Here is a 13,109-nt window from a genome sequence, read left to right on the forward strand (position 1 = left end):
TAAGGGTCCGACTCCTTCCAAGGAAATGAGCCATCGGAAGGTCTCAGGGCCTTGAAAGGGGCCTCTCTGTCCCGTGCATGGCCCAGGAGCGGCCTTGGAGGCAGCCTTTGTAAGGAGCACCATTGAGCCTTAGGAATCCAGTCACTGTTTAGGGAAGAAAAGCAGACATCTGTGCTGTACACAGTTAACAGCCCTCTGAGTCTGTGTCACTCACACTCTGGACAAGGGCAGCTCAGGGAGCAAATTATACAGCGGCTTCAGTTTTGGTCTCCTGCTGTGTCTTTAATTCTGAGGGCTGATTTTTCCTCTGCTCCTGGTTTAAACTTCAGTTGGGGGGGTGGGATTTACACTATACCATGATTTGTATAGTTGTTCTCAAGTAATTCCAACCAGTTCCTGACATGTGCTAGGACTTCCTGCCTCAGGACCTTGGCACTAGCTCTTTCCCTTACTGGTATTTAACTTTTCCTCATTTATCACCTTAGCCAACACTACTTACTTTATGCTCACTTTAGATACCACTTTCTCCAAGAGGCCTTCTCTGAGCCCCCAACATGTTCTCTTCCATTATTATTATAGTGTGTAAATATATTTTTAGTTACATGACTACTTCATGTTTGTCTACTGGAAAAAAGGAACATAATCTTTTTGGCTCCCCATGCAGTATTCTTGATGCCAAGTAGAATGACTGGCACATGGTAGGCCCTTGGTAATCTGTATTGGATGAATGGATGGGTGGATGGATGGACAGAAAGATGGATATTCTAACAGGAAGTTCCCACGGATCTCCTCCTTTTTTCATTTATTTGACAGGCAGAGAGAGACAGAGATCTTTCTTCTGCTTCGCTCCCCAAATGCCTACAATAGCCGGGGCTGGACCAAATCAAAGCCAGGAGCCTGAGACTCAACCTGGGTCCCCCATTTGGGAAGCAGGAGTTCAAGTTCCTGGGCCATCATCCACCTGCTGCCTTCTAGGCTGTGCATTACCAAGAAGCTGGATAAGAAGCAGAAGTGGAACTGGGTCCCAGGCACTCTGGTGTAGAATGTGGGCACCCCAAGTGGGGTCTTAACTGCTGGGCCAAACACCCACCCCGGACTTTCCCAGTCAGGGGAAAGCTTTGCCTCAAGTCCCAGTCTGGCTGTTACAATTCTGTCTTTAGTTTTCTATATTTTCGCATTGTACATTTCTGACAGTAATTGATTTTTTTCTAAAAATACTGCACCGAAATATTATTTATCTTGATTATTGTTTTGGAGCCCCCTTAAGTTTTACTTATTTATTTTTTGAGAGTCAGAGCAGCAGCAAGAGAAGAGACGGCAAGAAAGAGATCTTCCCCCCAAATGGCTACCACAGCTATGACCCGGCCACACCAAAGCCAGGGACCAGGAACTCCATCCAGGTCTCCCTGTGGATTGGGGCCCAGGTACTTGGACTATCTTCTGCTGCTTTCCCAGCAACATCAGCAGGGAGCTGGATCAAAAATAGAGCAGCTGGAATCAGCACTTGGATACAGGAAGGGGGCATTGTTGCAAGCTCCAGCTTAACCCGCTGCACCACAGCACTGGCCTTCTTCCCTTAAGTTTTGTGCCCAGGGCCATGGCTCATTCAATGCACCCTGGTCTCAACCTGCCCATAGTAAGGATGTAGTTAAGTCCTAACTCTGATTAAAACAACTACTACTGTATCAAGAAGAACACAATATAACAGGACAATCACAGGCTTAGCGTCAGGTAAACGCAGGCGACCTCAGGCGTGATAAGCAATGAGCCTGGCCAGGACAGGAGCAGGAGGGCTGGGTACTTTCCAGGGGAGAAGCAGACTTCGGAACACCTGCCAGGTGTTCAGACGCAGGGAGGCTGGGTGCCTTCTGGACTGGGCTGAGGCTGCAGGGAGAAGAGGGGAAGTGGCCCCAGAGGGCAGAGAGGACCAAGTGCAGGGGAGAAGCGAGAGAGACTCAGAATCACTGAGTGGGGTGCTGACTCAGGTGTGCCAGAGGAGCTGGGGGAGCCTTGCCCTAAGGCGGAAGATCCCAGAATTCCATCAGGAAGGCTGGAACCTGAATGCAGGCTCCACTCTCACTCCTTTGTCTTCTGCTGCTCAGCTGATCCGAAGAGGCTAAGACAGCTGTGCCAACCCCATGGTGCCTGGATCCATGACTGCACACTGACCTAGCGCAGGACCCCGTATAAAATCCAAGTGGGGGCCCCGTGTTCCAACATTAGTAAGAATTTCAACACGACGAGCACAACAGAGCAGGACCTGTGTGACAGCCATGCGTGACTCGGGCCCAGGACGCCTGCCCTGACATGGAGCTCAGAGCACAGGAACTATATTCTCCCCGGGGCATTCCGGCTCAGGGTGCAGGAAGGGCAGAGCCCAGGTCACCACCATGGCCCCTCCCACGCCTGGAGAACTGTCTTGCTCTCAATCAGCCCCGTCCCCTTTCTCTCGGCTCTACTCACCAGGCCGTCTGCCAGTCTCTTCCCAAGCTTTGCCCGACGCCCAGCCTTCTAGACCCCAGGGCTCCGCGGAGCTGTGGTACCAGCCCTGGGGGAAAGCCAGAGGGTGCTGGTGAGAGCTGTGCACTTGAGGCTCCTGGGGCCTCTGACAGTCAGGAGCTCAGGACTGAAGGAGGGGCAGTTGGGACCCTGAGCAAGGAGCAAAGAGGAGCCCAGGAGTGCGGAAGGAAGACCCTTTACTCCCAGTCTCCTGGGACAAAAAGCCCCTCAAAATGCCCACCTTAGAGCAAAGCAAAACCCATTGGCTGGCTCCTATGTTCACGGTCACGGTAGGATCACCGCTCAGGGAGAACTGGTCCCAGAGCAAGCTACTCCATGGGGCTTTGCTCTCTGCTCGTTAGGTTCTGCAGGTGCCCCAGGACGCAGCTGGCCTCCCAGCACCTTCCCCTCCAGAGGGAATGGCTACGCTTCTCTTCATTAGCACCTTCTAGGTCCTGGAAAGGCCCCCAATGATCTGGCCAGGGTGGCAAGTCCACACCTGTGACAGAGCCCCACCTGCATGAGCACAGCAGTGAGAGCTGTATGGGCAACTCCAGGAGAAGAGAGGGTCGCTATGGGTTGAGAGTGTCCCTGGAGGCTTCGTGTATTGGAGCCTTGGTCCTCAGTGGAGCAGTGTGAGAGGGGTGGGATCAGAACCAGTGGGAGCTCACGGGAGGCCCTGGGAAAGTCTTCACGGGCCCCTGGAGACCGAATCGATGGAACTGCCCAGACTGTAAGCTAGGAGCAATTTTTCAGCTTAGCGCTTAGGATGCTGAGGAAGATGCCGGCGTTTCGCACTGGGGTGCCTGGGTTCAGTACCTGTCTCCTGCTCCTGACTGCGGCTTCCTGCTGATACAGACCCGTGGAGGCAGCGGTGCTGGCTCAGGTACTTGGCCCCCCGCAGGGAGCTGTTATGGGCATTTGGACAGCGAATTGGGGGATGGGAACGCTCTCTTTGGCTCTCTGCCTTTCAAATAAAAACTAAATCAATCTTTAAAATAGTTTGAAAAATATTAATAATTAATCATGCTTATTGACCATTATTTGTATGGTATATACACACCAAAAATGTGCCTCCAACTTTACCATTTTCATGACTTTTTTTTTTTAAAGATTTATTTATTTATTTGAAAGGCAGAGTTACAGAGAGGCAGAGGCAGAGAGAGAGGTCTTCCATCCGCTGGTCCACTCCCCAAATGACTGCAATGGCCAGATTTGAGCTGATCCAAAGCCAGAACCAGGAGCTTCTTCCTGGTCACCCACGTGGGTGCAAGGGCCCAAGGATTTGAGCCATCTTCTACTGCTTTCCCAGGCCATGGATTGGAAGTGGAGCAGCTGGGACTCAAATCCATATAGGATGCTGACACTGAACGCGGTGACTACCCACTATGCCACAGCACTGGCCCCTAAGACTTTGTCTTAAATAGTGAGCTCTAGCATCAGCTGGACATTGGTTTGAATGCCAGCCCTCCCTGACTAGCTGTGTGGGCACACAGCAAATGCCAGCAAATTACCTCCACATCCTCATCTGGGAAAAGAGACAATGACTGCACCTACTTCACAGGCTGATGGCTAGCATTTAATTGCAAAATATATAGAAGATGGGGTCTGCGCTGTGGCTTAGTGGGTCTGATCCAGCTCTCTGCTATGGCCTGGGAGAGCAGTAGAAGATGGCCAAGTCCTTGTGCCCCTGCACCTGCATGGGAGAACTGGAAGAAGCGCCTGGCTGGCTTTGGATTGGCCCAGCTCCAGCCATTGCAGCCATTTGGGGGGGTGAACCAGTGGATGGAAGATTTTCTCTCTCTCTCTGCTTTTCTATAACTTTGCCTTTCAAATAAATAAATCTTTTTAAAAATACATAGAAGAGTAGATGGCCCTGGGCTCCCTGCAACTATTTATTATTCCTGTGATTGCAGTGACATCTGACAAGGATGTTCTTCCTACTTTCTCTGCATTTCAGGTCAGTAGAAGTCTCTGTCCAATTTTTGAGACCAAGTTCAAATGCTATTCCTCTTATGAATTTTGCCTTGAACCCTAGCAGAGTTGGCTTAGAAAAGGAGACCCATCCATTCAACCAAATCCAAAAGGATTTTTCTGTCCTCCTCTGAAATCTGATGTTAACTGCATTCCTAGGCTTTTATTCCAGAGAAATGAAGAGTTGTGTGCGCACGCGCGTGTACACACACACACACACACACGAACATGAGGGGGCCAGCGCTGTGGCATAATGAGTTAAACCACACTGCAACAGCAGCATCCCTTATCAATGCTGCTTCTAGGCCTGGCTGTTTCACTTCTGATCCAGCTTCCTGCTATTGTACCCGGAAAAGCAGCAGCAGATGGCCCAAGCACTTGGGCCCCTGCTACCCATGCTGCTTGGCCCAGCTCTGGCTGTTACAGTCATTTGGGGACTAAACCAGTGAATGGAAGATTTCTCCCCCCCCCCCAACACATCTACCACTCTAACTCTGCCTTTCAAATAAATAAATCTTTAAAACAAACAAAAAAAAAAAAACAGAACATGAGTGTTTTCCTTAGTCCTCTATCTCCACTCCAAGTAGAATATAGCATCTTTATGAGTATTTATACAGTCCTTCTGTAACAAGTACTAGTTGACTTAAAAGCAACAAGCTAGGGCGGGTGCTTGGTGCAATGGTTAAGTCATCACTTCAGATGCCTGCATCTCGTATCGAAGTGGCTGGTTCAAGTCCTAACTCCTCCTCTTCTGATCCCGTTTCCTGCTATGCACACCCTGAGAGGCAGCAGGTGATGGCTTAAGCATTTGGGTCCCTGTCACTCATGTAGGAGATCTAGATTCAGTTCTAGGCTCTTGGCTGTGGCCTGGCCAGCCCAACCCTGTCATGGGCATTTGTCCACCCTCATGGCCTAAAGAAAGAATTGTCAGTTCACTTTTACTTGCATAACAAATCGCCCCAAAATGCAGTGGCCCCAAACAGCAAACCTCTGTTATTCTCCCAAGTCTGTGGGGTGGATGGTTGATGGTTCCTCCTGTAGGAAGCCAGCTGAGCTAGGGTTGGAAGGTCTAGGATGACCTTTCAACTGAAACGTCTGGGATCTCTCTCTCCACGTGATCTCGGTGCTTGCAGGAGACACATGAGCTGGCATACTCGGCAGTATCAAGGTTCTCAGGGCACAGGGCAAGTCCAAACTCGCTATGAAAAGGGACTTCCCAAGAGCGTGCACTCTGGGTAGGGTACAATATTGCAAACATCTTTGCAAACAATTACCAAAGGAAATAATTGGTTAAATATTTAAATCAAGGCCTACTTTTAAATAAGCAGGTTGAGTTAGGAGAAATATTTGAGTTCTCTCAGGAGAAACACTCAGTACAAAATGAAAACCTTTCTTTGACTCAGTACTACACAAGACAAACACAGTGCCTGGCGTACAAGAATGATCAGAAGATATTTGAGGGACCTCATCTATGTCAACCCAGAGCACTTTCCATTGTATAAGGAGGCCCTCCAAGGAGGGCCTGGGTCCAGCCTACAGACATCAGCACAGACAAGAAGCTGGGATGGTAGGCTCTGTTATTTCCCTCATTGCTTCAGAAGAGAAGTTTCCCCGTGCAATAGGATCATACATGAAGAAGAGGCACACACGATTGTTTCCAGAGATATTTGCAGTTGAGGCAAATGGAAGGTAGTGTGGCCCAGGGACCCTCCTCAGCATCTACCCTGTCTCTGTGCCTGGTCAGGCCTGCCCTAACATTTATGGGGTCCCCAGCAAAAATCCAAAAGGAGACTCATGTCAGGCATGCCAGTATTTTCAACCTAGAAATGAAGCTAACAAACACATTTACAAATACAATGAAATGCACAATATAGCCATCATGTGCAACTATTGCACACATGAGTGCAGTCCTGGTCTGTGAGTTTCACTGCCCAGATGGGAACAGAAAATGAGAAAATGAACACTGAACAGTAGGAGAACAGCCCTTTTTAACTGCAAGAATGTGTTGTGTTCATGCTAGCAGAGAGAGATTTGGGCAGGTTAATTGACTTAGCTTTCCAGACTTCTAAACACTTGTGTTACTCAGATCCTCTCTTCAGGTCAGAGGAGTGTGTGTCCCCAGGGTGGCAGTGGCGCCAGCCTCAGACCTTCCCGGGCACTTGGACTCAGGCATGTTTCATTTGAAGGACACGGGGCCTGAGAGGTGGAGACATATTTTCCTTGAGGCATGCACAGTCTCCCTCACAAGGTGTGTGGTAGAGCTGTGAGCCATGCAGGCCAGCCCTGAGTGTCAGCTCCCAAGAGACAGAGGCACCTGTGTGCTCCTGATAAATCTGTTTCATGTGTGTTTGTGACATGAGTAGTCCTCCAAAGCTATGTGCCCAGGGAAGGGTCCCCAACTTCTTGATCTTGGAATAATACCAGTCGTGGTGCTTTGGAAATTGGAGTGGGTCAAGGAAGTAACACCTGTTGCCAACGACCAGCAGCAGTCTCAGGATGTCAACCCACTGTGTGGTTTGCAGGTGTTGAGTGTCGAGGTCTCTGAGAAAGACATGCCTTACACTGCACTGGATGCTATGGTGGCTCACCCACATAGAGAAGAGACAGGGCAGGATCAGCTTCCATGGTGAGCGTAAATATTCCCTGGACAATTGTTCCCACCCCAGAGCGGATAGAGGCTCATGATCTATGTGTACCCCTTGTGCTGCAGGTGAAGGACCCCATTCCCTCCCCACTGGTAGTGGGCTTGGCCAGGTACCATATGATGTAGCTGCTTAAGTAGAATAAAGGCTGGGCAGGTGTTGGGGAGCAGGGGGTTAGGTCACCACTTGGGATGTCTGCGTCTCTTATTGGAGTCCCTGGGATGGATTCCCACTTCCAATGCTGGGAACAGATGACGGCTCAAGTTCGTGGGTCCTTGACACCCTTGGGAAAGACAAGGATGGAGTTCTGGGCTCCTGATTTCAACCTGGTCCAGCCCCAACTGTTGTCGGCATTTGGAGAATGAACCAACAGATGAAATCTCTCTCTCTATATATATATTTGTCTCATCTCGATCTCTATCTCTCCGTGTTTCTCTGCATTTTAAATAAGCAAAAATAAATAAACTTTAAAAAAAAGAAAGGAGGTGTCTGGCTTTGGGGTGTCCACACCTCGTGTCGGAGTGCCTGGGTTTGAGGCCCAGTTCTCCTGATTCTGGCTTCCTGTTGCTGTACACTTTGGGAGGCATCAAGTGATCGCTCAAGCGGTTGGGTCTCTACCACCATGTGGGAGACCTAGATTGCACTCCCAGCTTCCAGCTTCGGCCCTGGCCTTGGCATTTGAGGCATGAGCCAGCGGATGGGAGTCTTCTGTCTTTTGTCTCTCTGCCTCTCAAATAAACAAAGAAATACAAATTTGAAAAAAGCATAAGAACAAAGGAGCACCCACGGGGTCTGGAACAGAGACACAATTCCCACACAAGGCAAGAAGCCCCGCAGAAGCCGTGGGGCTCTTTATTTCTTGGTAAGGAAGTGTTCAGGCCCAGGCCACCCTCATGCAGCCATGCAGGGGCCAAAAGAATGCACGCACTTGATTGCCTTTCCCAGCCGGCTGTCTGTCTCCAGTAGGATGACAGAGTTAGGACACTCCCTCGTTTATTTGGGACTGTCGTCTAAACTCAGGGGAACTTCTTGGCTCACCAGTCATTTAGGATTTTATTGGGCTCCTTGGCCACTGTTTAATGTGGGTCATACTTAGCAGGAACAGTTCATGAGTGGCTCACCTGATTTCTGCCCTGCTCCTGCCTGTGCAGGTGACTCTGGCTTCTGGACAGTCCCTTGTCCATCAGGTATGGTCCGGATGGTTTCACATGGAGACTCACGGGACAGCAGCCTATGCAGGGAAGAACCACAACTTCAGGCTCCTTCCTCTGCAGAAAGTTAGCCTGAGGCAGCCATACTGAAGCCTTGAGGAACACAGGCACCCAACACGGGGCCCAGTATGAAAGACATGAGAGATGACACTGAGAATAACAGCAGATGGTTGCCACAGACCAAGTGCATGACTGAGGAAGAAGCTGGGCTACCCCAAGGAGGCAGACACTTTAGCTCAAATGTGCTGGCCCTGCGCTCTTTGCATAACATTACAGAGTGGCTCAGTGAGGTCTAGACAAATGTGTGCAAGCGTGCATCGGGGTGTGGTAAGAGCTGTGCCGTTGCGCAGAGATGCAGGTGAATCCTGGGCATGGCAAGAGCTCTGCTGACAGGCAGAGACCCAGGTGCATCAGAGGAGTAGTAGAAGACGTGCTGACAGGCGGAGACACAGGTGCATCATGGGAGTGTCAAGAGCTGTGCCGGTGGGCAGAGACGCAGACGGTGGGCAGAGACTTGGCATTTTTGTGAGGGAAGAAGCTGTGGTGTGTGTGAGGTGACACTGTGACACAATTACAGGAGGCACCTCAGGAAGAGTGGTGGGACGGTGTCAACAAGGCCCACGGCTCAGTCTGCCATGTGGAAGGTGCCCAGTAAGCCCCGGCTGCCATTACTGGCCTCGGAAGGCCTCTGACAAGGGCGCAGCCCTATGAAGTCCCACAATGCCCTCCCTTGGTTATGCCAAGCTAAGTAACAAATAGAGCTGCTCTGATTACCAAATGTCACCGTGGACTCAGGAAGCACTCAGAGCCATTCACAAACTGTTTCCCATACTGGGGACGTCAGGAAATGCCAAGGTGTGAGATCAGAAGCTCATTTCTGGCCGGCGCCGTGGCTCACTAGGCTAATCCTCCGCCTTACGGCGCTGGCACACCGGGTTCTAGTCCCGGTCGGGGCACCGATCCTGTCCCGGTTGCCCCTCTTCCAGGCCAGCTCTCTGCTGTGGCCCAGCAAGGCAGTGGAGGATGGCCCAAGTGCTTGGGCCCTGCACCCCATGGGAGACCAGGAGAAGCACCTGGCTCCTGCCATCGGATCAGCGCGGTGCGCCGGCCACAGCGCGCTACCGTGGCGGCCATTGGAGGGTGAACCAACGGCAAAAGGAAGACCTTTCTCTCTGTCTCTCTCTCTCTCACTGTCCACTCTGCCTGTCAAAAAAAAAAAAAAAAAAAAAAAGAAACTCATTTCTTCATTTTTTTTCCCCTTCATTGAACAAGTATGTGCTCCATACTGGATCAGACAGCTCTGTACCACACCTCTGTGCTGTCAACCCTATCTCTCACTCCTGCCACCACGGCAGCAGCCAGTTGTACCCAGAGGTAAACTGCTAGCACCGCACCTGGGTCATCCTGATGCTCAAATGTCAGAAGCCACATTGCAATACTCAGGCGCGAGTAGACGAGGACGACTCCCCATGAAATGGTCTTGGAAGCCGATGGAGAGACATCACAGCAAGAGAGAGCCCGTGAGCCTGTGACAGGATGACTGTCGGCAGGTGCCAGCTGCCTCCTCACCTCTTAGCCACCACAGTGCTAGTGCAATGAGCAAGGACAGAGGCTCTGCAGGGACTCAATGCCAGGGGCTTCCCTCTCGCTGAGGCCACTGCCAGTGCTGAATGCCCAGCCTGCCAGCAGCAGAGGAAGGTGCACCTGCCTCAACATGGAACCCACCACCTCCCCCAAGTACAACGAGCAGCCACGGGAAGATCTGTGAATTACCTGGGACCCTCGCCACCTGGCAAGGCAAAAGAATCCAACCTCAGCAGAATTGCCACTTACTCCAGATCCGGGTTTCTTTTCCTTTCCAGGACTGCCTCTGCCAGCCCCATCATCCAAGGACTTACAGCATGAGTCATTTGCACAACAGCACCTCTGAGGACTCCGCTGTATGGCAAACAAGGGGATCCACTAGTATCACCACCCACCTTATCGCTCAGAAGTAGCCAGACCAAAAGCATGGAGGTGTTTAACAGCCTAGCTGAGGGGTCAACAAATACGAGTTTGGAACAGCATCCCGGGAGGTAGTGCCTGTACTGAGCCCAAAGCCAATGCACGATGCCCTAGGGTAGCTAACACAAGCAGAACCGAGGAGTTGATGTGGCACTTGCTCTTCAGGATTCCCGGCAATCTCCGCATGGCACCCATCCCTGCAACAGTAGGCCCTGCAGGGTTACAGGTCTTAATCGCTAGGGTGGGCAGGAGCAGGGGAGATACAGCAGAGTGCAAAGTACAGGTTGTACTGAGCCTGGAAGAACCACTCTCCCCATTCTGACAGAGGCTTTGTGAGGGATTAGGCAAGAGGAACGCACGCACGTCGCATAAGGGAGGAGGGAGTGGACAGTAACCTTGTGCCACTGGGCATCCTCTGACCCCACGCCTCGCCTTGGCCAGGGCTGTGGTCATTAGCCTTCTGAGATGTATAGCAGCCTTTAGGCAAGTGGCTTGCCTCAGCCAATACTTCACGACCCTTGCTTCCTATCCCGGGGCCTCTCTCAAACACTTGCAAGAACATACTTAACACACACGCCATGGGCAAAGCGGAAGTGTGGAGAAATCCACATCTGTGATCCACCCTTGGGCAATGAGAGGTTGTTCCTGTTAGTGCTGTGTCACAACCACCAAACAACATCGGTGTCATGCTCGCCAGTTCTGCGGGCCAGCAGTCCTCTGAGGCACTGCACTGATGACTTGTCTCCGCTCCAGCATGCCTGGGCCCCAGCTAGGAAGACACAAACAACTTCACGTGACTCCAATGGCCGGGATCATCCAGACCGGTGCCATCCAAGAGAAATACAATGCAAGTCATGTGTGTAGTAGTGAATTCTCTAGTTGCTATATTTAAAAAGTAAAAAGAAGGGCCGGCGTTGTGGCATAGCAGGTAAAGCTGCCACCTGCGATGCCATCACCCCATGTGATGGTTTGAGTCATGGCTGCTACACTTCTGATCCAGCTCCATGCTAGTGGCCTGGGAAAGCAGAAGATGGCCCAAGTGCTTGGGCTCCTGGTACCCATGTAAGAGACCTGGATGCAGCTCCCAGCTTCAGCCTATCTTAGCCCTGGATGTTGTGATCACCTGGGGAGTGAACCAGTGGATGGACAATCTCTCTGTCTCTGCCTCTCTACATATAGCTCTGAATTTCAAATAAATACATAAGTTTTTAGGAAAAAAAAAAGTAAAAAGAAACAGATGAATTTTAACATTTTATTTAACTAAATATATCCAAAATATGATTTCAGCATGTAATCAATATAAATTGAAATACTTTACTTTGGGGGTGGGTGGATACTAGATCTTTGAAATGTAGACTATAGTTATACTTTCAGCACATCTAAATTTTATTTTTTAAGATATTTATTTACTGATTTAAAAAACAGAGTGACAAAGAGAGTGATAAAGACAGAGGTCTTCCATCCACTGGTTCCCTCACTAAATAGCTACAATGGCTGGGCTGAAACCAGGCAGTCAGAACCCCATCTGGGTCTCCCACATGGATAGCAGGAGCCCAAACACTTGGGTCATCCTCTGCTGGTTTCCCAGGTGCGTTAGCAGAAAGCTGATCAGAAGTGGAGCAGCCAGGACTGGAATCAGCTCTCAGATGTGAGATGCTGACATCACAAGTGTGGCTTAACCCACTGCTCCACAACACTGGTCTCAGCACATCTGAATTTAGACCAAACCCCCCCCCCCCCCCGAAAGTGCTCAGGAGCCACATGTGGCTGGTAGTTGCCATACTGGACAATGCTGAGTCCGAGGCTGGGATGGCAAAGGCTACACTCATATGGAACCATCTGCTGGAAGAGCTGCAGGTGGCTTGGGCTTCCTCACAGCCCGGCAGCCTCAGGGCAGTCAACCTTCTTACACACTGGACCAGGCACAAGTCCTCTCAGTTCCAAGGGGAGAAGATGTAAGCTCTTCTGCACGATGGGAAGAGTGGCAAATAACCTGTGGCCATAATTTAAAAGTGCCACAGAGATGGAAACCAGAGAAAAATGCTTCCTCTTTATTCCCCCAGACAAAATATTCTATGCATTTCATAAAACTTCAAAAAAAAAAAATCAAGCGCCCAACTCCCTAACTGGTCCAGTCCTTCACTCTGCTCCCTGGAATCCTTTCCAAATAAACCAGCTGCACCCAAAAAGTTGTGACATCCAGCTTCAGGGAAACCTGAATGAAAATGAGATGCTTCCAGATGCAAGGCACTAGAGAACCAACAGTGAGCTGAGACAGAGACCCCCATTCTTGGGGAACTGATGTTCTAGAGGGAGAGACATACGGCAAACGGTTTAGAAGTAAAATAGGAAGTTTATCAGATACGTTCAGTGCACGGGAGACAAGGTATTCGTGCAGGGTGAGTTCATAATTTTAGACAGTGTCCAAGGAAAGACTCACTCAGCATTTGAATAACGGCTGAGGGAGGTGAAAGGGCAGGGCAGGCTGACGGTTGAGGGACACTGGCAGAGGGAACAGAGAGGTGTAGACTGGTGAGAGGCGGGAGTAACGGGATGGAAGAAAGGGGCCATCAGGGGACTGGTAGGTCACTATAAGGATCCGGCTTTACATTGAGCACATTACAACCTCCCTGGAGGGGGCAGGCAAAAACACTGCTTGGGGTACCCCTGGCCCATATCAGGGTTAGGAGTAGGGTCCAAGTCCCCACAGTGCTTCTGACCCAGCTTCCTGCTAATGCACACCCTGGGAGGCAGCAGGTGATGACTCAAGTCTCTGGGT

The 13,109-nt window shown here is 50.6% G+C and overlaps 1 protein-coding gene across 1 annotated transcript in view; it reads right to left on the reverse strand.

Annotated features, from left to right (window-relative positions):
- The window catches only part of LOC133777090 (C-C motif chemokine 4), a 140,936-nt gene that overhangs the window by 47,891 nt on the left and 79,936 nt on the right, over nt 1-13,109 (reverse strand). The window contains exons 6-7 of the mRNA XM_062216518.1: nt 8,237-8,346; nt 2,464-2,548 (exon numbers count right to left, since the gene is read on the reverse strand). The gene's annotated coding sequence lies outside the window, so the exon portion shown is untranslated. The remainder of the gene's footprint in view (nt 1-2,463; nt 2,549-8,236; nt 8,347-13,109) is intronic.

Source organism: Lepus europaeus, chromosome 18 (assembly GCF_033115175.1).
Source record: "Lepus europaeus isolate LE1 chromosome 18, mLepTim1.pri, whole genome shotgun sequence".
NCBI lineage: Eukaryota > Metazoa > Chordata > Mammalia > Lagomorpha > Leporidae > Lepus > Lepus europaeus.